We start from the raw sequence: 23450 nt of genomic DNA, 5'->3' as shown, positions 1-23450 counted from the left end.
AGACAATTTCCATGGACATCCACAAATACAGTCATAGTGACTGGACACATTTACATAAAGTTACATAAAGACTATTTCCATATTAACTCAATCGACCCATTTCTGAAGATTGTAATTCGACAGGAAATGACACATACTAATATTGTAAGAAATGTCATAATGGACCTTTTAAAATATCGATATTTAATTCCTTGACTAATCAGGTCCAAAATCCAAATATGATACTGGTGAGATGACAAAATAGAAATAGCGTCAGTAACAGTCGATGTATAATTCATATAGTTGAAGTTATTGACAGTGCAGCATTCATTCTGTGGGGCATTTCAAGCTAGTTCGGACATATCCATAGACCTTCTTACCACAGAATAATTCACATTCACCAGATTACATAATTCACACAGAGTCTGTGTATTCATTTATATGTTTCACTTTCTTTGTCCAATGCTGTGGAGACTGAATGCTTCTCCACAGCTTGGGGAATTTCATTTCAATAATACTTACATTATCTTCAGAAATTGGTCAACGAGTAAATGTTTACATTTATGTACATTTAAATTATATTTGTGGCTCTCGATGGAGATTGTTGTAATGGTTTTGGTTGCCAACGCAAAAAAAAATATTCCATTACAGTATCCTCCCCTGGTTGGCAACCTAACAACAATACGTAGAAGGGGCGTGTCTCTCCCAACCAAGCCTTAAGCCAGTATACTAAAAATACTTAGATTATTTTTAATATGTGTCCAAATTATAGGTGTACTAAACGACTTAGTCTTCCACTTTGACATAAAATCTGGTCTTTCTAAAGAAGAATTCAGAATAATTCATTTGACTATGAAAGAAGAAAGAAATAATTCATTTGACTATTTTGGTATGTCCAGGATAGCACATATCTATAAAGAGAGAACTTAGTGGACATGTCTGAAGCAATGGAGTGAGTTTTCAGTGTATTACCATGCCAGTGCAAGCCAGCATGACATCAGCCAGTTTGGTTTCTTAGAGAGTAGAGAAAAAGAAGGTTGCCGTCTTGTTGCCTCAATAGATAGATGACTCAAGGCATAACTTTCAAGTGTAGTTTCCCTTATCTGCAACGGTGTGTCATAGAATGTCAGAGTTGAGACGTGTCGTGTCACAAGTGAGAGAGACAGACAGAGGGAGAGATTGACTAAAGCATTTGAAAACAAAAACTGACTTAGACTTTTGAGATCGATCACGTGAAACAGTCTAATCATAGTTATGTGTCATGGCAGAAACAGTCCATGCAGGCACATTCTTTCCAGATCAGATTAGACACACCCACATGACTCATGAAACCAATTGTGAAGACTTTCTCACGGTTCAGCCTCTCTTTCCTTTTAAAGAAAACTATTCTGCAGTAAAAGTCTATAAAAATACAATTTTATCAAGTTTTGTTGTTGTTGTTGCAACCAGGAGCCTGAGTTGATGCACATTCGCTGTGTTCCATTCCATTATATTCTTTGCCCTTTGAAATATGAAGCCCTGCAAAGAACATCTCCTTAAAGGTACAGACACCTTTTTGGATAATTACATATTTTTGAGAATAGAACAATTGTAACAAAAGTAAACAGATGGGTCTCACAACATCCTCATCTGGGACACACTCTGATTTCATGTTTTCACACCAACAAATTAATAAAGATGTGGTTGGCTATGGTCTCTGAATGGCAAGAATGGAAAATGCTTCCTGATAGCATCAGTAACATTTCATACCTGACTTGTAAGCGAACCTCCAACCACAGGGGAGTGCAGGTAGGAATCCGCACTGATTATTGATCAGTCTGCGCTTATTGATGACTTCTAGCAGTGCTCCTGTAAATGACGGTGTTGATAGGACTAGTCTAGGACTATTCAGCGACGTAAATGAGTCACTATGCAAATTTGACATATATACATTTTATTGTGATGAGCAATAATCCTCCATCAAGTCAAACATTAAACATATTTAGAACAAGAGAACGCTCATTTAATAGGTTTGACAGTTGTGAAATCATTTCAAAAACAGTTTGACCTTTATCAATCAGAACACAACATAACTGCATTCAAAGTGGCCTACTCTCGTAAAAAGTCGGCTTTGTAATTGAATTCAGACATTGAACTAGTAGAACACTAATGTAGGAGAAAAAAAACATTAATTTAACAGAAAAAGTTCTATCCATAGGGTACTTTTGGACTGGACTTTTATTTATTTTAGGACATCACGCTTCCTCGTAGAATAATGACTCTAAATGTGAAACGTAATGGTTAATGATACAAATATTCTCGCATTTTTATTATAATTATTTAAATCCGACGATGTCTGTAGAATTTATGTGAACGCAATCAGCAACTATTTCTCACAAATTCAGCCCTTACGAACATGGACGCACTCCAATTCCGCGTTCTTAAATCTTATTCTTAGCTAAGGACGTATCCCAGACAAGAAAACTTTCATGAATGCCACAATTGTCCTGGAAACTTCGTAAATGGAGTTAAGAAGAAATGTCTTAATGTCTTCTTAACTTTTCTTAACTGTGTTCGAGAATGAGGTCCATTGTATTTAACTGAATTAGGCCTATAGCTGTCACGTCAAAGGCAACCATGCTGTGTACATCAAAAAGAACTGGCCTGATTTCTATTTCTATGTGTAAATACTGTAAGTTGTAAATACATTCAGTGTCCTGTAGATTACATTTGCTGTAAAAGATGCTGCTAAATCCAGGTGCCTATTGGGATTTGTAGGTACTGTTACGACCCCGGCGCGTCTAGGTCCCGCCCTATGATATTTGCATGCCTGATCTGTCTCTGTCTCTACAGCAGGTGATTGGAAACAGATGTATCGTTCATTGGCTGGGCTACAAAAGCAGCCGGCAGACGGGAGAGCTTTGGTCTTCCTGGCATTTGGTTATCGTTGGTCGTTGGATAGGAATTGGAATTGGATACTCGTTGGTTACTCGGTAATCGTCGTCGTCGTCGTTTGTTTTGCATTTACCCTTGAACTGACTTTACAATACATCTTTGATTTCTATTCACAACACTGATGTTCACCACACGTTTTGCTTAATTATAAAATAAATATAAATCTATATCATTGAATAAATACCTTATTATTATTATTATTATTATCATAAATTCTGCGTGGCCTCCCCTTTATGTTTCATGCATTTGAGCCCTGCACGTAACAGTACTAACTTTTCTTTTACATACACATACACATACACAGCAAAGTACTCTCTCTAAAGACCTTTCAGAAAATCCCTGTAACATAATACTAACTAACTTTTTTATGTAAAAATAAATACTAATATAAACTCTTTTATAAACGTCTTTTTCTATCCGAGAAGACTGAAGGTTGGTTTGGTTGGTCTTTTTATTAGTCTATCAAGCCAAAAGAGGTATAATGAACCTATAAGGGCAACTTGTGGCCATCTAGTGGTAGCACAAAAAGCTGCAGCAACTTAAGCTGTTTTCCAAGGCTACAGCAGAGCTTCCACGTTTCAAATGTTTAGTTTAGGTACTTTAGTATATATAGTTATTTTTAAGATGAAGATTTTACCCAATGAATATGAATCAAAGATTGGACAAAAATTCCAAAAAAAACGAAAACAGATGATCCTTTCCTGTCCCATTAATCATCCATGTGGTTATCCCTCATGACAAATTGTTTCGTGTCAGAGAACGCTAACTTCTTTCTATATAAACCTTGTGTGATGTGTTAAATTTAGCTTCTCTCGTCTGCTGCAGTCTGGGAGTGAGCCTCTGAGATAGGGCCCGTGCCTCTGTCTGACCTGCCAGGACGTGGGTGAGCCCGACAAGCTTGTTGTTGTTGTTGAATAAATATACTTATATGCAACTCCTGAGGTAACTTGAGTGAATTTTCATCTTACATGCAGAATGATTTCAAAGATGATATAAACATGCTTCACTAGACATGAAACTCAAACTATAACATATGCGGAAAAGTAACAATTGTTACAGAAAAATTCATTATTTTCCTCAAACAAGAGACTGCTAATAAGAGATTCACCTTGGCTTTGGTCTGGACCACTTTTAAAGTCTTTTAGTCTCTAGTCCTGCATAAGGGGCTTTCTTTTGATGTTAGGTCAAAATGACACATACAATTTTCTGTCTGGGATAAGATGTATTTGGTTCTGTGTGGTTAGCATATTGTCGGTAGTGTAGTGGCACTCCGTTTCATTCAAAGTCTTCTGTACCACAGTTTTCTAAGTCAGTCTACAACTTGTAATTGAAATGCAAGTGAGACAAGAAAATCTTCTATAAATAATGTTTACTTAGAAAACATAGAAAATACAAGGTCACACGGTCAAAAAACTATGTCGCTTCCAACGTCTCTGATAACAAATTTAAACTAAACATCCCATGCGCAGGTGTTACACTGACGTAGCGCTATTTGATTGGAAGCTTACATTCTAAAGATCTTCTGATTTTAAACACAATACTAAATTATGCATTTTAACCTATGCATTCATTCAAATCATGAAGAAATGATTTATCTCCACTGTTATCTTTTTTAACAAAATTATTATAACACATAAAAACATGAATTTGGCTCTTACAGGTAGATATAGTAGTCCAATAGCAGCTAGGAGTATGAACACCAGAAGTACAGGCAAGAGAATGAACTCCTTCATCCGCTGACTGGCTTTGGGAAAATCTCCTTCAGATTCTGCTAAAAAGACAAAAGGAAACATTGATTGGTTGATAAATGACTGCAGATTTTCTGAACAGTATAAGATCTAATTGTAGCACCCCTCTACTCCACTGGGAGCAAAACAATCAATCACCTATATGGGCCATTCTACCGAATTGGTGCAAAGTGTGGTCCCACAACAATAAAAACTATTTACAAAACATTTAAGTATTCAGACATAGATATTTACTAAGAATATGTTATGGTCTATTTAAACCCAAGACATTAATTGAGATAGGGATAAGCTAAATATATAGAAAATCATCATTTAGGGTACTTTCTATTGGGAAGTAGCTGTCCCTAACCCTGGCATCTAAATTTCAATGTCTGTAAATAACACTTTTTAGATTTTTTAGATTTGTTTCAATGATGTAATTTCAAAGATCTTTATGATTAAGTTTATACAGAACTTGGAAGATTTAGATCTATTGTGGGTTTAATAAAAAAAAAAAAACTATACTCAAAAAATCATGTCCATAGTTTTCATGTCACTACCGAAACACAGGAGTTTTAGTCCATTGGCTGAGCCTGTTTTTTAGCCACACCCCTGCATTTATAACCAGGCAGTGATACTGCATCCCTGTCCCTCATGGCTGAATGGTAAGTAGCTAGATCCCATACTTTTGATATAAATGTGTTCCAAAGTCTGAAAATCAGTGTGTAACCTTAAGAATTGTCACTACCGAACACCTTTTTTTCTTTAATTAAGTAAACTTTTTGGGGTTTTACGCAAAGTATTATGTTTGTTTGAGTGTACACCTCTTCAAAGATTTGTTTGCTAGCCATGTGCTTGCTAGAATTATTTATTTATGCTTAAATTTAGCTAGAATTGTCACTACCGAAACAGTCACTACCGAAACAATCACTACCAAAACATATGGTTAAGTTTCGGTAGTGACATGAACGTTTCGGTAGTGAAAAAATGGAATGGTAAGTAGTTCAATCCCATCATTTTGAAATAAATGTGTTATGTGGACTAAATGGTAAAGATGTAGATAATGCTGATTTCTATCTGAAATTGTTCAGGAGAAAGAATCATAAGACACCAAAAGGCCAAAAGGAAAAAGTGGAGCAGAGAGGCTGAGAGAATACTGACAAAGAGTGAGGGATGACCCAGTGAAACACCAAGAATATTTAAGGAAGGAAAGAGAAAGAAATAAGAAACGAAAGGGAGAAGGAAAGTTGAAATGTATCAGTGATTTATCCAACAGGGAGCAAAAGAAGGTCAGAAAAATATGGAGGAAAAGACAGCAAAAGCACAAAACATTTGTGTTTTTAATATTCCCAACCTAAAGCATGGTATGAGTTAAGATTAAGCAATAAGGTTGAGGAAATATGATACAACCTTGCAAACAAAATACTGTGGTCATTACCGAAACAGTTCTGTCACTACCGAAACAGTGCAGTCACTACCGAAACACTGGATGTTTTGTAAAAAATAAAGTATATTGAGTTATCAACTAAAATGTTATGATACTGATTGGTTTAATGTATGTTCAATTTCATCAATCATCAACTCTGGAATCAATATGATCAGTATTTTGCATTTTACAAAGAAATATTGCACTTAGATTTTGATGAATTGTATAAATTGAACTTTGAAATTTGGTAAAAAATTCATTTTTATTGATTTCATTGTGAAAACCTTCAAGAAATATTTGTAAAAATACTCTTCAGAGAAGGAAAGGAAACACAATCTGAACAGGTTATTAATAATACGTTTTTCCTATAGTTTATTACTATGTTTCGGTAGTGACAATTTTTGGGAGAGGAAAAACATTCCAACACATTCTGAAAATACAATATAAATACAATATATTCAGGTTTCTGGGATCCACAATCTCCCAGAATCTGAAGTGGGAACCCAACATCAACACCATCATCAAGAAGGCCCAGCAGAGGATGTACTTCCTGCGCCAGCTTAGGAAGTACAACCTGCCTCAGGATCTGCTGATCATGTTCTACACCGCAGTCATAGAGTCTGTTCTGTGCACTTCAATCACTGTCTGGTTTGGATCGGCCACCAAACTGGACAAGAACAGACTCCAACGGTCAGTCAGGTCTGCAGAAAAGATCATTGGTGCCAACCTGCCCACCATCCAAGACCTGTACACCTCCAGAGTCAGGAAACGGGCAGGAAAAATCACTGCAGACCCCTCACACCCCGGACACAAATTATTCATATTCAAATTAACTCCTCCCCTCTGGTAGACGCTACAGATCACTGTTCGCCAAAACCTCCAGACACAAAAACAGTTTCTTCCCCCTCGCCGTATCACTACTGAACAACTAACCCACTGTAGCATATATATTTATATTTATATTTATATATTTATCCCTGCACTTCTCGCACTCTCCACCTCTTCTTTGCACTACTGTTGTGCAACATTTCACAGCTACTGTATATAGCCATTCCGCCTTGTACATACTTTTTTAAACTCCTTAGTCCATTGCACTGTTGCACTGTTTGTTTGTTTGTTTGTATTGTATTGTATTGTATTGTGTTGTATATTTTGTGTAAGCACACTGAGAGTCACTTTACCAAGTCAAATTCCTTGTTTGTGCAAACTTACTTGGCCAATAAAACCTGATTCTGATTCTGAAAATTGACGGTTCATTTACTATTATTATTATTATTATTATTATTGCTTAGACTCCTAATGACAGGATCGGAAAGAAGCACTCATCCCGCTTGTAGGACCAATTCAGCAGATATGAGATATTAGATTTGAGTTCAGATAATTAAATATATTAGTCTACTTTAGTATTGATATTTTTATTGTAACTGCAAAATAATTGTTGAATTTTTAACCATAATGCTGGAAGGTCAATAAACTATAAATATAATGATGTCCCAACAGTGGGTGATGAATTTGATTTAAATATGAATTCAAATCAACATAATTCCAGTTGTATGAGATCAACTGTGTGCTCAGCCAAAGTCTAACTATGCATATAAGAGCTGACGAGAGCTGAGCACAGAGCAGCCGGTACAGCAGATCATGAAATCAAACTTGAGATTGGAACATTGAGGAAAACTTGGGCCAGCTCCTAGATTGATGTGCTGTGGTCACGTCACTATTTTGAGTCGGCCAGCTGCTGGATATGTCAGCATGAACTGAGCCCCACTGATGAGAACATGCTGAGCTTCACAGTACTGTTCAAGCACATCCATATTTACACTCTCTTATATGATCACCGTCGACACCCTCACAGTACCAGTCCTTAAGCATTGTTTTTGTGAGTAGCTCTAACTGGCTGTCGGGAGAGCTACATGAGACTAGTTTCAGTACGACTAAAAGGGAAGAGTCCGAGGGGAATTTCTTTAACATATGGTCCCCAAGAGGCATTTATGAACACATGACAAGAAATAATTAAAGTATATAGCATGGAGGAAGGAAACATGGTTGAAATTGATGCGTACAGAATCAATTTTCATGAAATGCCGGGGAGCTCTTATGATTTTTTTTGCCTGAGTCTCAACAGAAGCATGTGCTGTGTAGAGAGCGGAAGGGAAACCGAAGGCGGGGGAGGGGTCCTCTCTGATTGGTTAAGCCCACACCACACCACAAAATTCAGCCAATCAGGGTTGCAAAAGGAATTAGTGGCTTCAAAGAATGACAGTTGGAGCGGGGGTCGACCGAAATGACTTGAGGTTACTATCGGTTAAGTGAAGGGCATATTCTTGGCTGTGTCAGTGAGTTCATTGTTGTCATTGTGACTTGAGATCATTTTTTTCTTTAGTTTGGGTGTTAATGCCTCATTAACCTTGGGCTATTACCTTAAAACGCTGCTATATAATACATTAATGATTTAGGTGTTTTGATTGTTCATATTAATTCATTCTTAAAAAAATAATTAATGTTAGATTAATCAAAGATATTCCCTGATATGCACAATATATTCATACAATATTGATGTTTTTTTTTCAGCCATATATTAGCTTTTTTCCCATACTTGCCTTTAATGTAGTAATATCACTCAATAAAACAAAATATTAAAAATAATTGTATTAAATGTCCCTGTACTTTTTCATATGGTGATATTAATCAAGTTGATAGTGAGCTATCTGACACATGAAAATGGTCCCATCTTATCTTTTTCAGTCCAACACCCCCACCGCCCCCACCCCACCTGAAATTCCACCTCACGGGTATCAGCTGACTGTTTCCAAAATAAATATAGGAAGCTGTTTTGGAATATGTCAGTGGTGTATGTGTGTGTGTGTGTGTGTCCAGGTTGAGGTTATTGTTGTATAGATTGTAGCATGTTTCTTCGCGTTCTTCTGTTTTGTACATGGATAGCTGTTCACCACTGTACAAATGAATATGGCCAAGGGTGCTGTGATCTCATATGTGAGAGCATATCTGTGTTTATGCTTGGAGGTTCCACAGTACAGAAGTTTGTATTCTTATATCTCACGTGAGTGTGTGTGTGTGTGTGTGTGTGTGTGTGTGTGTGTGTGTGTGAGGGGGGTTCATTTGATTTGTGTATGACCTTGCATTCACGTCCTGGTCACATGCCCCAAAGTTGTACAGGTAGTCCATGTCACACCTGTGTCATCTCAACCTTTTTGAGTGGCTGTTCCGACTTTAAAAAACTGTTTTTTGTATTTATCTTTTTTTTTTTCCACTGTCACATGTCTGCCCACGCTAAGGCCACTGTTGGCAATACTTATTTGGAATGCTTAAGATGGCCATCTCTATAGGGCAATGGAAAGGCATCTGTGTGGACCAAATATTTTCCATCTGCACCACGTGCTTTCCAGGGAATGGGGACTCCTGCGGTAGCAAGGTCTGGCAGAGGTTAGCAAAAGAGGCAAACAATGTGTAGACCGGCTTTGAGTTGCACAACACTTGCTCGCAATCGCTGTTGAAGCCGTGAACACCGAGGCGCTGTTTGCCGGCTCCCTGCACCTCTGCTTTGGTGCTGAGGTTAAGCGCTTGCACTTTTGTTTTCGTCCTCGTTAATCCCAGCGGACTTCTTTCCAAAGCAAGCAAAGGCTTCCACAGGGGGTGGTGGGTGGGGGGGACGACTTCACTGTGGCCTGACTGCACAGAGGGAAAAGCGATGCTCGTGTGAACGCAGAGCGATGTTCGTGTGAACGCAGACCTGTTCTCTCAGGTTTCCTTATCCAACCGTGAGAGAGAACCTTTGTCCAGTGATGATGAACATGGACTGCTTGTCCTTTCCATGTCTTCCTGGTTGCCATGGTGTTTTGGCAGTGCTGATGGAATTTCTCAGCCTCAGTTCTTTTCTTTGATCAGGTACAGAGTGCGATCATGAGATCCTCTGTTTTTCACCTGGTTTTGGTTCCTGTAACCTTTTGTGTTTTAGTTTGAGACCACTCCCGTGTTTGGATAACAGATTCACACGGTTTCCTCTGAAACCTGAATTGATTGGCATTTCATATCTATGCCAGGTTATTAAAAAAACAAGTTTACGTCTGTTGGAAAGACATTATGTGACAAGTTCACGCTTGTCCTCACCGTTGTTTTTCATGCCTGTGTTTCAGGATCCTCATCTCCACTCCGTTTGCGGTGATGACTTACTTCATGATCTGGTTTGTTCCGCCGGTGGAGGAGGGGAAGGTGATCTGGTACCTGGTGTTCTACTGCCTCTTCCAGTCCCTTCAGACGGTGGGTCTCGTCTTTGTCTCACCTTTTTCCTCTAGCTATCACCGTCACACACACACACACACACACACACACACACTCTGTGTCTCACCTTTTTCCTCTGGCTATCACCGTCACACACACACCACACACTGTGTCTCACCTTTTTCCTCTGGCTATCACCGTCACACACACACACACTGTGTCTCACCTTTTTCCTCTAGCTATCACCGTCACACACACACACACACCACACACTCTGTGTCTCACCTTTTTTCCTCTGGCTATCACCGTCACACACACACACACACACTGTGTCTCACCTTTTTTCCTCTGGCTATCACCGTTCACACACACACACACACACACACACACACACACCACACACTCTGTGTCTCACCTTTTTCCTCTGGCTATCCACCGTCACACACACACACACTGTGTCTCACCTTTTTCCTCTGGCTATCACCGTCACACACACACACACACACACTCTGTGTCTCACCTTTTTCCTCTGGCTATCACCGTCACACACACATACACAACCTAAGAGTCACACACACTGAGTTGTGTGGCCTTGTGGTTTCTTTTTTTTTATTAATGAATGTTTATTTTTATTTTCACAGTGTTTCCATGTGCCAATACTCGGCACTCACCATGTTCATCAGCTCAGACCAGAAAGAGCGAGACTCCGCTACGGCCTACAGTGAGTCCTGTCACAGTTGTTGAGGGGAGAAACTAATTTCAACATGACCCAGCCTTTTAAAATGCAACAGTGTTACTTACATTTCTTAAAGGTGCAGTCCTTGATTATAATACATTACAAATAGTGCAAAATAGGGTAATCTGGTATTTAGCCTTAGCAAATATGGTCTACTTCTGGTAGTACCTACCACTTTAAGTGGACTGAAATGGTGCAGAAGAACAGTTCATGTAAGCAATTTCTTTACTTAGGTGCAAATGACCGCAACCAACATCCTAATCTGGTTTGATGGACTGAGCGTTGGCTGGCTGATGTTGGCTGCTTGTACCAAAATAACGAATTATATTTAGCTAGGGCTACAGTGCCGTCTTTGAAATTGTCCTTTTCAACTGCCCCTCAAAGAAGGCATTCTTTACCATTACATGTCCTATCATGGGGAAACATGCTTAATCCGTATTTGTGGCATGTACTCAGAGTTGTATTGTCACCCTCATTGCTCTCTCGCTCCTGTGCTTCTCTCATGCCACAGGGGATGACGGTTGAGGTGTTGGGCACAGTGCTTGGCACTGCCATCCAAGGCCAGATGTGGGTGGGGCGATCGCCCCCTGCCTCCGAAGTGAACTGGACACCCTGTCGGACCTGAACTCCACTCAGCTGGGTTAGAGGTCAACGTATCGGGCATCTCTCTGAATGACACGGTGAGTGAGGAGACGGAGCATAGAGGAGTTTGTCCACCCACCTATCTGCTGCTCACCTGCGTGAACGATCCCTGCGGTTCTTCCTAATTTGCTTCCTGTTTTCCCCCGTTTTGCGTTCCTTTCCTCAGAAACAAGCGTACATGATTGCATCAGGAGTAATCTGCATCGTCTACGTGCTCTGCGCCATCGTGCTCTTCGTGGGTGTCAAAGAACAAGAAGGTGAGTGAAGTAGTCATTCAGTTAAAGAGCCGTGAAAGAGCAGAGAGGCGCTGATTGCTGGACATTGACTCTTTGCTGGCAAACTAAATGTGGATGTGCACTTAGTTTTGTGTTGGTTGTATTGCGCTCCTTTCCATAGCAGGAATGTTTTTGGTTTTTTTTCTCCCTAAATTGCATCAACATATATTTGTTTGACAGAATGTGCTTGTGTGTTTTTCTGTTTCCTTTACAAATTGGAATTACCATTTGCTATCAATATTTCCCAGATTCGTAGCTTCACATATTGCTTGCTTTACCTTTTTTTTTTCTCTCTCCTTCTTTTCCAGAGAGTGGGACGTCTGAAAGGCGGATCGCCGCCTTCATTCTTTGAAGGGAATGGTCTGGTGATTAGCTTTGGTCCCTACATCAAGCTGGTCATGGGCTTCTTGTTCACCTCACTGGCCTTTATGGTAAGTGGCTCATAGTTGTGTCATCAGATATATATACTGTAAACCGCACTCTTTAAAAGCAAAAATAATATGTTTGCATTGCTTTCATTGAAGATAAGCTGTTCTCTCGAAATGTCAACGTGCATTGTGGCGGAAACTGTGTTTGATTGTTTTATGTTTTTGGATACTGGAAACGATTGTACATTGTTTGTTTGTTTGTTTTACCTTTTGTAGCTCTTTGGAAGGAAAACCTTGCCCTGTTCTGCACCTTACACTCTTGGACTGCGGAATGATTCCAGAATGTTCTGCTGGCCATTATGGTAAGAGATCCTAACTTGACACTTGGGGTGGGGGGTTCACTCCCTCCAGTTATAAGGTTACTTGGTATTCAAGCTGTTGCACTGCAGTTGTTGAAGTTAAAAGACAGGTTTGTTGAAGTCAGTCAGCTCAAGTAGCCAGGGTTTGGGAGGAAGATTCTCTGGATCAGTGTCCTTTTGTCTTTAAAGACAAAAGAACGCTACAGTAGGAAGCACTTAACACTGATTTCTGGACGAGGGGGGCGACAGTGGTACAGGAGGTAAAAGAAGTCGGTTAGTAATCAGAAGGTTGCTAGTTCGATTCCCTGTCGAAGCGTCCTTGAGCAAGACACTGAACCCCTAATTGCTCCTGATGTGCAGTGTGCCATCAGTTGTAAAAATGTAAAATGTGTATACATTGTAAGTCGCACATATGTAAGTCGCTTTGGATAAAAGCGTCTGCTAAATGACTAAATGTAAATGTAAATGGACGCCTGCCTGGGAAGAGAACCTCTGTGCCCCTCGGGGTGACCAGGGACGGTCGAGGGCTGTTGGCAGCACTTCGGTGCTAGTTTGAGGCAAGGTGACTTGTCGCCATGGAAATGAAACGAGAGATTTTAGGGTTGAGGGGACACATTCTAGTGGCATGTGGGAAACAGTCCCACTCTCATAAACACGGGCACTCTCCAAGTAAGCAGGCAACAGTGCAAGAGGGAGAAACACAGAAGCCTTTGTGTCACAGCAGCCATTTGTATCCTCTGGTGAAAAGAACAATTTCTTGGGTATCTCTACAGTAACCTTTGCCTTTCCTGCCCTGTCATGCCAATGTTTAGATTGCTTTCCTGAATATGTGGTTGGCCATTTCTTGTTTTTTTTTTTTCTTCTTCTTCTTCTTCTTTGACGGGCTGTAATAAACCACAGCTTTGTTCACTCCTATATTGAACGGGATAAAGCATGGTGACCTTACAGCATGAGACTTGTCAGTGTGCCATTTTTCAGTTTTGATCTACGGCAGGACAACTAGAAAGAGGCTGGTGATCATTCCATAGAGTTCAGAACATACGTCAGAACAACAGGGTTTCCGTGACGAGGGTCCTTGTTGCAAAAGGACCCAGACTCACAACACTAAACACATGCTAGCCCCCACCAGACTCACAACACTAAACACATGCTAGCCCCCACCACACATCAGCTGATGGGCCTCCAAATAGGGAAATGACCCTTGGTTGTTAGTGGTAGCGTGCCCTATGGGGGTTTTGTGGAAACCCCCCTGGTGCGTGTGTTTGGGTGGGCTGGGTTTGTTGGGCGTGATTCACGTTTCTCATGTATTCTTGTTTCTCAGTATTCTTTTTCTCATGAATTCTTGTTTCTTTTTTCATCCTTAGCTTTCTGGCACCATTTCCATTCCATTCTGCAGTGGTTCCTCTCGCGCTTTGGGAAGAAGACTTGCCGTCTACTTTGCATCACGGTAGCTACATGATAAATTAGTCACTGTGTGTGTGTGTTGTGTGTTGAATCTACGTGTGTGCGTGAAATGGAAAATAAATATTTATTATTCCTGTGTAGACAATTCCTGTGTATGTAATGAGCAATACATCTTTTTAAATGACCTACATTAATGTATGTCTGGTTCTAGTCTACATACACATATATTCTGTACTTAAACACTGTGTGTGTGTGTGTGTGTGTGTGTGTGTGTGTGTGTGTCTGTTTAAGCTGTTGTTCATGTGTGTTTTTAAGCTTGCATGTGTAAGTGTGTGTGTGTATTTGAGCTGTTGTTCATGTGTGTTTTTAAGCTTGCATGGGTGTGAATGTGTGTGTGTGTGTGTGTATATTTGAGCTGTTGTTCATGTGTGTTTTTTAAGCTTGCCATGGGTGTGCTAACACCTCTTCTTCTCTGGACAGTGGGCGGTGCCCTTCATGATAATGGTCATCTGCCTGGGAGGCCCAACATCATCGTGGCGTATGTGGTTGCCGTGGCATCTGGCATTAGCGTTGCCGCTGCCTTCCTCCTCCCATGGTGAGACATAGCTGTTCATCTTTGTAGCTTTTTCTCGGCTCAGGATCTTCCATTTAGTCAGTCCATCCGATTATCTTTCTCTGCAAAAAATGCCCGTTGAATTTCCTCTGATCTAGCCATTTCAACTTTGCTTACAGAAAAAGTCCTTGTTAACTTATAATTGATGTATAATTTTCTTCTGTCTTATGTAGGTCAATGCTGCCAGACGTTGTGGATGACTTTAAAGTGCAAAATCCAGATACTCAAGGCCATGAAGCAATCTTCTACTCTTTCTATGTTTTCTTCACCAAATTTGCCTCTGGAGTGTCATTGGGTGTCTCCACCCTCAGCCTGGAGTGAGTATTCTCTCTCTCCTCTTTCCTCTCTCACTCTGTCCCTCTGTCCCTCCCTCTCTCTCTGCCTGCCTCTCACTCTGTCCCTCTCTCACACAGAAGTGTATGCGCTCTGGTAAAACAAAGAGCTTTGGGTTTCGTGTGCGATGTCACTGGCATACAGATTTTTAATTGTTCAGGTCATATTAGCTAGTCCTTCATTGGGACCAGCAGACTGGACTGTAGTGAAGTGGAGTAGAGTGCCTAGCTTTCCTGAAGTGGAGTGCCCAGCTTTCCTGTAGTGGAGTGCCTAGCTTTCCTCTAGTGGAGTGCCTAGCCTTCATTGGGACCAGCAGACTGGACTGTAGTGGAGTAGAGTGCCTAGCTTTCCTGTAGTGGAGTAGAGTGCCTAGCTTTCATTGGGACCAGCAGACTGGACTGTAGAGGAGTAGAGTGCCTAGCTTTCCTGTAGTGGAGTGCCTAGCTTTCCTGTAGTGGAGTGCCTAGCTTTCCTGTAGTGGAGTAGAGTGCCTAGCTTTCCTGTAGTGGAGTAGAGTGCCTAGCTTTCCTGTAGTGGAGTAGAGTGCCTAGCTTTCATTGGGACCAGCAGACTGGACTGTAGTGGAGTAGAGTGCCTAGCTTTCCTGTAGTGTATTGCCTAGCTTTCCTATAGTGGAGTGCCTAGCTTCATTGGGACCAGTGGACTGGACTGTAGTGGAGTGCGTAGCTTTCCTGCAGCGTGGTTTCTGTCCCACTTGCTTAGAGCTTAAGCCTCCTGCTTAAGACTGTGCTTATGCACCCGCCCAGACCTACACAATGCAACAAGCAAATCCTTACTCATTCAACCCAAAGGGCTCTTTGTAGAGCCCCTCCTTTCTTTTCTTTTCTTTTCTTTCTCTCTCTTGCGTCTTAATTCTCCACTCTTTTCCCCTACTCCGCACTCGTTTTTTCTCCCTCCTCACAGTTTTGCCGGATACGTGACCCGTGCATGCACTCAGCCGGACTTGGTGAACTTCACCCTGAAGATGCTGGTGGCTCCTGCCCTGTGGTCCTCATCTTCCTGGGCCTCATCATATTCAAAACGTACCCCATCGATGAGAAGAGAGGCAGGGAAACCGCAAAGTGTTACAAGAGCTAAGGTGAGGCTTCCACAGACCACACACTTGGCTTGACCACACACGTGTACGCACACACACACTCATGCATACACAAATACAAATATACAGGTGTTTAAAAACAATCTCATTAAGGGCATGATCAGGTGCATTCAGACATCAGTATTCTTGACTTTTTCAACATTAAGGAAGAAGGGGTATCTTCTCTCAGATCCCAGCCCCTCTGTATAAAAGATCACATAAAACACCAATGTTTTATTTGAGTGGCCTCCACTATTCTCTGTCTTAGATGGTCTTTAGATTCCAGTCCCCCATTGAGCAGTTTAATATCACCTGTCTCAACCAGGTTAAGGTCACAAAGTGAAAGAGAGTATTAAGTCAGGCAACTTGAGAAGCATAGATATTGCTGAGTGGCTCCTCTGTCCAGACTAGTTGAAAAATGGACCTAAGGTGTTAAAAGACCTATTCAGGACTTTGAATTGATGGGATGTTACTGTTTTTAAAAAGGTGGGAGTCACGTTGCATTGGAATGTTGACATTAGGGAATTGAGCATACAGGCTTTGTGTGTGTTGCTGCATTCACTTTAGTTTCACACTGTTTTTCTTCTTTTGTATCTGGAAAACAGGGACTCTGACCAGGATTCACAGACAGACTCCACAGAACTGGGAAATATGGTGTAGGAACAAATGGAATATTACGCACTGTTTCTCTCACACACGTACGTAGTCTCATGTCTGGATACACGTGTGTATGTGTGTGTATATACATACACACACACACACACACACACATACACACCTCAAAGGTCACCACTTTGTGACTGTTCATCTCGGCTGTCTGAGTTTAAGGTCACCTTAACTGCTGCCATGGCGATGTGTTAAGGTATTCAGAGGGAGATAATGGTCTTTTTTTTTCTTTTTCTTTTAAAAAAAAAAAATCCTGCAAATGATGAACACACAATCTAATAGCACCACCCAGTGGTCATCAGAGAGACTGCTCTACTTGTGCACAAGGCATGAGTGTGTGATGCCAGATCCTGGTTGCGTGTCTACATCTTTATGTCATCAACCAAAATGTGGGTTGCTTGTCTGATAATGGGAGACAATGATTTTACCCAAAACCTCATCAATGCTTTCATTGCAAGCAAAAAAATAGGCTGTTTTTTGGTCTGATCCAATTCTTGTTTCCTTACTAAATCCTAAAGACATGGAGCTTTTTATGCATACTTCCTGGAAGATTTTCCATGATTGCACTTTTTTACAAGTTGGCTCACCCGATCAGCTTATTCTCCACACTGATAAGCTTTGATATGGACCTAGTCCAATACATCGTGCACTCTGCGATAACAAGAAGACTTTTCATAAACAAGCACTAAACCTACATTGGATATAAAGTGGATAAACCAGGGACAAAGAGAGCGTATTCTCTGCGGTTTTCTATGCTAACTGGTAAATTTAGATGAAAGAATAGTTCTGTTCTGTTGTTACAGATTTAGTGGCACAAGCTTGGAAAATTCTTAAAAATAAAATCATTAAAAACAGTTTAGTGTAAAATACTATTCATACTGAATATCTGTGACTCAAATAACATTGTACTGTGATTGTCAATCATTTTAAGTAGGGATTGGCATTTATTTAACATTTTGACTGTAACATAGCCAGAACGATCTGCTTCGGCAGCTCCTCTTATGTGTGACGGTCATGGTTTGCATTTCAAAGGTGCTATTGTACTTTCAATCATTTAGATAAGAAGACTGTGAATTTGTTTGTAAAAGTGTGTACAGACTTATTGTCTGTGATCCAGTTGTTGACTAACTTTTTTTTTTTACACTGGAGACAGTCATGCAACTATGCTTTGTGTACTGTAAAGTCCTGTAAAGTTATTGCCAGAAAGATTTTTGTCATGGCCAACAGATGTTTCAAAACACCTACCTGCATATGTTGACATTCATGGACCTTTTTTAAAATTTGCACGTTCTTAGAAAAGTATGTTTAAAGTTTTGGTGTGGTTTTATCACTGCAGTTTTGTGTAAGTACTTTTTGTACTCATGTTGGCAAAGCTTTATGGTATCCTTTTGCAGTAACTAGAACATTGTATTTAACTGAATTAGGCCTATAGCTGTCTTGTCAAAGGCAGCCACGCTGTGTACAACAAAAAGAAGTGGCCTGATTTCTGAAAAATGTATATGTGTAAATATTGTAAGTTGTAAATACATCCGGTGTCCTGTAGAATACATTTACTGTAAAAGATGCTGCTAAATCCAGGTACCATACAGTCTGTTGGGATTTGTAGGTACTAACTTGAAATGAAATGTAAAAATTAAAATAAATACTAATATAAACTCACTTTGTAATGTCTGTTTCTTTCTGAGAAGACTGAAGGTTGGTTTGGTTGGTCTTTTTATTAGTCTATCAAGTCAAAAGAGATATAATGGCAACTTGTTGGCCATCTAGTGGTCACACAAAAAGCTGCAGCCACTTAAGCTGTTTCCAAGGTTACAGCAGAGCGTCCATGTTTCAAATGTTCTGCTACTAGGTCTTCATTAACAGTGGTGGGAATGAACCACATTCACTGAAGTACTGTATTTATACTATACTTTGTACTTCCACTCCTACATTTCAAAGGGAAGTATTGTGCTTTCTTTTCTACTACATGTTTTTGACTGCTTTAGTTTTACCCAATGGATAATATAACAAGCTTTTAAAATGAAGGTGAAACCAGTGGTTTTTAGCCTTTTTGGCTTCTGACGTCACTGTGTAGTCAGACATTTCAGTTGTTAATAGTTCAATCAAACAGAATTTTCCTTTAAACTTCTCAAATGGTTTCAATTTAATAAATGTTCAAATTATCCAATATCTCACCAAAAAATTAAAGATTAGACAAAAATTCCAAAAACTGAAAAACAGATTTTCCTTTCCTGTCCCATTAATCATCCCCTCAGATTGATCTGGAGTCCCTGTAAAACTGTATATAAAGTAGTTCAAACGAGCTTCCCCTCCAGCAGCTACAACAGTAACATGCTGCTTACACACTGTTATTTAAGTATTTATAAATAATATTATAAAAAAATATCAGCTAGAGGGACCAAACCAGTACTTTTACTTTAACTACATTTTGCAGGTAACACCTATGTACATTTTTTAAACCGAAGTAGGGTTCTTCATGCATGACTTCTGCTTGTAATGGAGTGCTTTTTCAGTGCTTTAACTTAAGTAAAGGATTTGAATACATCTTCCACAACACTTCATCATGGTGATAGTAGCCTATTGATAGCCTACTGATTCGATCTTAATAGGCCACCACATGTCATTGTTTCATTAATAAGCCCTCAAATACTAGGAATGGCCAACTAAATTAACTATACTTTGTATCAATGGTATGCTACCCTTAAAGTTGCGAGCGTTTGAAATAATTGTGTGATATGAGGAGCACTTTGATACATTATCAAGCCCGTTTTGTTCAATTAGCCTAATTGTCAAGCTAATCAGGCTGGCCCATGCTGGATGCTGAATATGTATATTCAGAGGTAGGCCTAACAGGTTCGGTTCTTTAACATGAAAGGCGAACGTGTTATTTGTGTAGCATTTTAAGCACATGGACCGCCCTTTGCCAACAATTTGAATATTACAGAATGGATTCAGATGTCGAAGATGATAGAAAGACGACGAGGCATAGCCTACTCACTGTAGTATTTTCGAGTAACGTCGTCGACTCTCAGTCAGCTTTCAAGAGTAGGCCTACAGAAAGGAGCAGACTTGGATCACCCATATCGTCCTATGTTCCATTTACGAATCTTGACGATATGGGTGACGTAGGTCTGCTCCTGTCTGTTCCGGGAGAGAAAAGTGTCACGCCAAGTCAATCTCGATTAATCGTCATCCTCCCCAGATTATTTCTGCTCTGTCAGATGTTTCAGTGACTTGCTCGAGTATAGATGTTGTAGTTACGGTCAAGAGGACTTTTTATGGATTCTCAGTGACTGCTGATGAACTAACGTTTGGTGACTCTTGCAAAAGCAACGGTATTCTAAAACCATATGGTCACCTGATGTTCAAATATTCTTTAACAGATTGTGGAAGCAAACGTGAGGTAAATTTGAAGATTAATCCATAAAGTATTGTAGTCTCCTATAGACAACCAGGACTTCACACGTTATCCTTTTATAGGAGTCCGCAAGCCATCTTGTCTACAAATTCGTGCTTCACTATGTACCGAAGATCACCCAGTCTCCGGTCCACAGAGCTTGTCGGATTAACGTTGGAATAGAATGTAGATTCCCAAGGTTTGCTTTCTCTCCCATGACTTCTTAATTGGGTCAAATTAAACAGATTTATAAGACTTAATGACTGGGTCAATGTAGGTAACATCATGTGTATCAGTTGGCTGTTCGGCCTACATGAAATGAGCCTACCAGGAAAATTATCAGGAGCCACCCTCCAGAATTCCGAATCCAACTGATGAACAGTAAGTAGAACACGCAACTGGCACATACTACAACACCTTTCCACATTCTCTTTAATCTTTTGACCATAGTTTAAACATATATGGCTACTACTACAGTGCTTTGCCTACACCTTGAAAAGCATTTCAAAATCTAATTAGAATTAGAATGAAATTAGAAAGAGCAGCACATTCCTAGATAGATGGTTGTAGACAGAATGAGTCACGTGATTATAGATGACGCATTATAGCCATAATATTCCTTTCAAACCGACTGTGTTTCTGAAAGATGCTTCATCTCTGCCAAAGTCATCATCTCTGCCCAGCCCTTACTCTGTGTGTGTGTGTGTGTGTGTGTGTGTGTGTGTGTGTGTGTGTGTGTGTGTGTGTGTGTTTCAGTCACGTGGAGTTCACCAGCCCTGTCAAACACTTACCTTCTGCAGCAGGAGGTCTGTGTCCAGGTTTCTGCTCTTGATCTGCCCGCAGGAGCCAAGTTATTTGTCAATCATTGCTATGTGGCGCCATCTACCTGCACCTCAGAGAAACACACCATCATTGATAACTTCGGGTACTTGAACTTAAGCTCATTTTTTTGTAAAATGGTTCAATATCATCTTACTTCAGTCCTAGTGTTTCAGTCATTTCCCTCCCATGGAGTAGAGTAGTAAAAATGATACTGATGGATGCTAAGAAAAAGAGCAGTTTGTGTTGTGCCATTTCTATGTATTACAGGAACAATTTAAAGAGCGTGGATTATATTTTATATCTAGATGCAAACAGATACTGGTTTACTGTATCTTTGTCTCATAGTCTGGGATCAGGCTGCCCTTTCGTCTGCCAGTTTTCGGCAAAAATGAATGGGTAATCCAAAACTCTCCATAGAGGAGAATTCAGATGTTGACTGGCAAACCAGACAGCTGATGTATGAAATTGATGAACTCATTAAATCCATTTTCATGTTTCCAGATGCCTGCAGGAGAGCCTGAAAAGCCCTCACATTTCTAGGTTCCTGTCCCCCAGAACAGATGACACACTTAGCTTTGCGATTGCTGCATTCCAATTCATTGTTGATTCCGATGCCCAGGTAAAATATTCTGTGGGGGTCTTGGCAGCACAAAGGCCATTCATTTTGTACATGTTTGGCTTTACTTCGTAGACTGAAAGTTTGTAACAACCTGTGTAATATAATATTAGGATTTTTTTCCCTGGCACGTGAAATCAGCATACTATCATGCAAGCAAATAATGATAATAAGTAAGATGTATTTCTTGTTCTGCCCAGATAAACCTTCACTGTAAGCTGTCGGTGACTGTTGATGGTCCTAGTCCTGTTCATACATCTTGTTCATACAGTGCAGAGCACAGCAGGTGTGCACCTTTTTGTGTTCATGACATGAATAGGAGCGTGTGTGTGTGTGTGTGTGGCCTTAGAAACATCAGTCATAATTGACATGGATACAGTTGTATTAGACTTGACTTTAATCATACGGTGTTGACCTTATCTTTTTAGGTGTACTGCTCTAACTGGAGAAGACTCGATTTGCTCGACTCGAGTCTAATTGTGTTCCATCGAAGGTCAAGAGAGCCATGTATAAAGGCAAGTGTGTCTACCTCCCTCTCACACTAATCACAGGTTTACAGAAATCTATCTATTGCTAAAGTGAAAGAGTAGTCAGAGTGTTTCCTCTGGTGCCATCTCAGAATATCCCTTATAGTCTCCAGGAAGTTTGGTCAGAGACAAAAGGAAAGTGGAATTTCTTTTCATTCCCTGCCTGCTTCTGCCACTTTTCTTCTTCTTCCTTGACTGTACACCTTTGCTCTCTTCTGCCCCCTGCAGGTTCAGTGAGTAGTGGACCAGTGTATTTTTCAGACCCCTCAGCACCAGTCAATGTCACCTCTCTTAACAACACACTCACAGATGATATCTAGTTTGATGTGAAATCACAGGGACAGATGGAAAGTGTGAACAGCCATGCTGACATTACAGCCTCTGATGCCATGCCGAAGTTAAAGGGTTATGCTGACTTCCCTGAACTATTTGTTATGGACGGAGAATCTGAGCCAGAGATGGTGGAGATCTTTGGCTCGGGGGGTGGCCCTCTGGAGAAGAGGAGGCCATTGGAAGTCGTAATTGAGCAGGGTCACTGGGCCGGAGAAGGATTAAGGGGAAAAGAAGGGCTGTGGTCAGTTTCCCAAGAGGGCATTCTGAAAATCACAGGCAGACACAACAAGTATGGGACGAGCGAAGAATTGTCTGAGCTTCTCACAGACCGGAAGTTGAGGTTGAATGAGGACTCTGTGATACCATCTCAGAAAAGAGAAGAGGATGAAGGAGAAGCAGGGTTAAGAGGAGAGGAACAGAGAGGTTTACAGGATGACTCATTGGAGGGAGAAGTTCTGGGTGATTATGATGGACTTGTTGAAAGGGGTTTGGTGGGTGGGTTTGAAATGCCCAAGTAAGGAATGAAGGTTGAGAAGAAGTCAGGAAATCCTTGCAAATTTGTAGATTGACTAACTTCCTGAAACCTACTAACAATAATAAAATGTGATGTGTGATAAAATAGAGTTCACATTTTCAGCATTTTGACATTATTGTTCTGTCTTCAACTTTACCTACTAACACAATTCATCACTGGTGCCATAGTTAAAAGATATATTTGTAACAGATAGAAGAATGATAGTCTTAGCATTTCTTATTTAGTAAGTCATTCACTACAAGACCTAGTGAGATGGGTGGAGGAAACATTGTAAACAAATGTTGCCCCTTTGTAAAAATGACCTTATATACTCTGGTAGTCAAAAATCCATTTGTGTGAAATCATAAATGCCACAGGAAAGTATCACAGGTTAGTGAAATATAAGATCATTTGTCCTATGCATTCTTTTTTTCATTCAATGTA

The 23450-nt window shown here is 40.3% G+C and overlaps 1 pseudogene; it reads left to right on the top strand.

Annotated features, from left to right (window-relative positions):
- The first annotated feature begins 9476 nt into the window (after positions 1-9476).
- On the top strand, positions 9477-18016 carry LOC105898009 (annotated as a pseudogene).
- Positions 18017-23450: the final 5434 nt, after the last annotated feature.

The sequence above is a fragment of the Clupea harengus genome, chromosome 14 (assembly GCF_900700415.2).
Source record: "Clupea harengus chromosome 14, Ch_v2.0.2, whole genome shotgun sequence".
Lineage (NCBI taxonomy): Eukaryota > Metazoa > Chordata > Actinopteri > Clupeiformes > Clupeidae > Clupea > Clupea harengus.
The sequence above is the reverse complement of the archived record's forward strand: the minus strand, read 5'-3'. Positions and strand labels throughout refer to the sequence as shown.